The sequence below is a fragment of the Crocodylus porosus genome, unplaced genomic scaffold (genome assembly GCF_001723895.1).
Source record: "Crocodylus porosus isolate Cpor-Errol unplaced genomic scaffold, CroPor_comp1, whole genome shotgun sequence".
NCBI lineage: Eukaryota > Metazoa > Chordata > Crocodylia > Crocodylidae > Crocodylus > Crocodylus porosus.
This window is the reverse complement of record NW_017728931.1, coordinates 102,218,943-102,222,001: the sequence shown is the minus strand read 5'-3', so window position 1 is coordinate 102,222,001 and position 3,059 is coordinate 102,218,943.

The following is a 3,059-nucleotide window of genomic DNA, read 5'->3' as shown; positions in this document are numbered from 1 at the left end:
AAAGTCTGCTGCTGCTCCTGTTGAACTCACAGGGAGGTTTGCTACTGATTTCAGGGTAGCAAGTATGGGCCTTCAGTCTCTCTCTGACACATGAAGCTCTGAGTTATATACATCAGCAAGAAAACATTGAGATGATGATAATTTATGGTCCATTGATATCCACTTTGATTCACCAAACCTCTGGCCCCATGCTTAAAAAAATTTGGCATATTTAAGTGATTCAGTAATATGATTTTTAACTACAGGTCTGACAGATGAATAGCGTATAACACCCATATGGTAAATCTATGTTGATATTTAGGTTTGACTTGGGTCAAAGCAGCCTAAACCACACAAGCCACTTCAGTTGTGGCCAGTACTAGAAGTATCCACATAATACTTTCTGTATCTTAGGTGAAGCTGTTTTTGGAATCAGTCAGAAATATTGGCCATGCCTTCTGTGCATGGCTCTACATTAAGGGCAGCATAGGCAAGAAGTAAGGTACAGAAGTACTGGAAACCAGAAAACAGGAAGTTGTGGGACTGTTGCTAGCAAGTCAACCAGGTGGGTTACAAGCAGACTACTAGAAGAGAAAAGCTAAGAGGCAGACTCAGCCTTGAGCCCAGCAATGTTTCCAGAGTTGGTTTTGACTACTGCAAAGGTCTGAGGGGTTCCAGTACAGCTGGTCAGTGTTTATAGGCTTGAGGGTGGCAATAAGGTTGGCACTAATTAGCAGTATAGATATACACTAGCTTAAGTAAGCAGACTTGGAAATTCCAATGGGATCCTGAGCAAGCAAACACTTATGCAAGTGACTGTTATCATTGTAACCCATAAAATTACTTACCTACATAAAGATAGCCATTTCGTTAGAGGATCAGGATATAGAATTTTAGTAATTATACTTCGTACTGGCCATATCTGAGTGGCGGACTGTGCAGTTGTTACTGTGCAGTCATTTGCTACTACTTGCATAAGCAAGTTAAGAGCAAGTGTGTTACTTACATAAGCAAGTACTAAACCAGGGTTACTGTGAAGTACCATTGCCACACATTTTTTTTTTTTCAGATGCTATTGTGTAGTAGCTTGTTGCTTGTTACTACTGGGCCATAGTGGTGCATTATGGTTAGTGCCTGCCAATGCTACTGCGCAGTAGTTCAATCTAAAAATGCTTCCATCATGTTATAGTACCTTATTCTTACATAGTTATTTCCATCACATAGTCTTATTGCTTCTTTTGTACAGACAAGGAAACAGAACTAAAGATGGAAATGACCTAGCTGAGGTCATCCAGCCAAAGAGGGAAATGAACAAACTCTCTCAACCCAGATACTGTAGAGAATTCTGAAGTCTTGGCACTTGCATGGACACTACCATGAGTCATAAAAAATTAGAAACATTTGGACCATAGGGTGAGCAAGATATAGCTAACAGTATTAGTAAACTGTGTATAAAATGTATTTTATACTGAGCTTATAAAGTATAACATGTAAATACCTATTTTATTATCAAAAAGTATTGGCTGAAAGGGTAGTCAAAATGATGTCTAAGTCAATTAGGGTAGCTAGGATTTCACACACTGATGACACTTATTGAAGTTTATTAATTCAGAGAAGCATGAGAATATTCAGGGAATGCTGAGGGATATGTCACAGAGCACTTATTTTCAACTCAGCCATAAAATAAAATGCTTTATCTGCATATTTCCCCGTGTTAATAAAGACAATTAAGACTTAGAATTCAGTGCATTTTAGCTTAGTAGCTACTAAAAGGGGAAAAAAAACTTGGGGGGCTCTTTCAGGAAGCTCACACAAAAAAGAAATGTTGAATTACAATGTAAACTCTGATTTATTTATTTGGATGGACACACACACACACACACTGCTGACTCAGTAAAATGATTGCAGGGTAAGAGTGGATGTTACAGAGCTTTAGGCCATGAGAACGTAGAGACATAGGAGGTCTGACACTGGGGCTAAGATGGGAACTGAAGTTAGAAACCCAAAGGGAAAACAGCTGAACAGCAAAACAGTTGAGTACCAGGAGCGATGGGAGCTGGGAGACCAACCAAGCACCAGAAGCCTGAGGAATACATGTTGACTGGCCTGAGTCTACTGCCGACTACAAGTGACTCTCAGCAGGCAATGCCTTAATTATCCAAGACACAGTTGTGAAGGCTGACCAATTTAGCTAGTGGGTCAGTGGCACCAGCTGAGGCACACCCTGGCCTTAAGCCAACCCCGAGAATCTGATATCTTCTTGTTGTCCCCTGGGCCCTCCAGTCTAGAGGAAACATTCTCACTCTTTCCCCAGTTTAACCCTTCAATGTGACTAAATTTCTATTATAAAATTTAATAGGAAAGGTGGAATATGAATCTTGTGGTAAGTGAAGGAAAGTCTGGATTTGGGGAAGTTAGTGACAGGATTTTAGGAGGGGAAACGAGGCTGAGTAGGTGGGCAAAAAGAAAAATGTTTTCCCCTACTGAAAATCTTTTAATAGCTTTTATCTAGTTTTTTTCATACAATTTCATAACACATTTGATTTGCTCCAGCTAATGCAGGTCCATATAACTGATATAAGCACCTACTGCATGCAACGACATTTGATTCAGATTTCCACAAAATAGAGATGATATCGCTCAAAAATACACACACTATACAAAGCTATTGCTTATTTTGCTGATTCTGTTTTTTGTGCTTTATTAGGTAGTCTCCTGTGCTCTGTACCCTGCTCCTTACTTCCTGTAGCCTTCTACAAAAAATAGTATTTTCTTCTGCTCTGCTGGGGTGGGGGAGGGAGACTCTACTCTCACATTGCTCCCTAGGCTTAAAGTGGAGATTGTCAACTGGGAGTATGCGTACTCCCAGGGGTGCTTGGAGAGGTGCTAGGGGGTACACACAGGCAGATGGGGACAGAGTGTTCCCACCCACTACCCTGTGCCGCCACCTCTCAGGAAAGGGCTGGGTTGGGGCAGGGGCAGTGGCACCCCTCTGAAGGCCGCACAGGTGCTGCCTGGCTGGCCAAATGTGGGGGGGGGGGCAGAAGTGGGGAGCTTGCATGCAGTAGCTGCTGCCATCC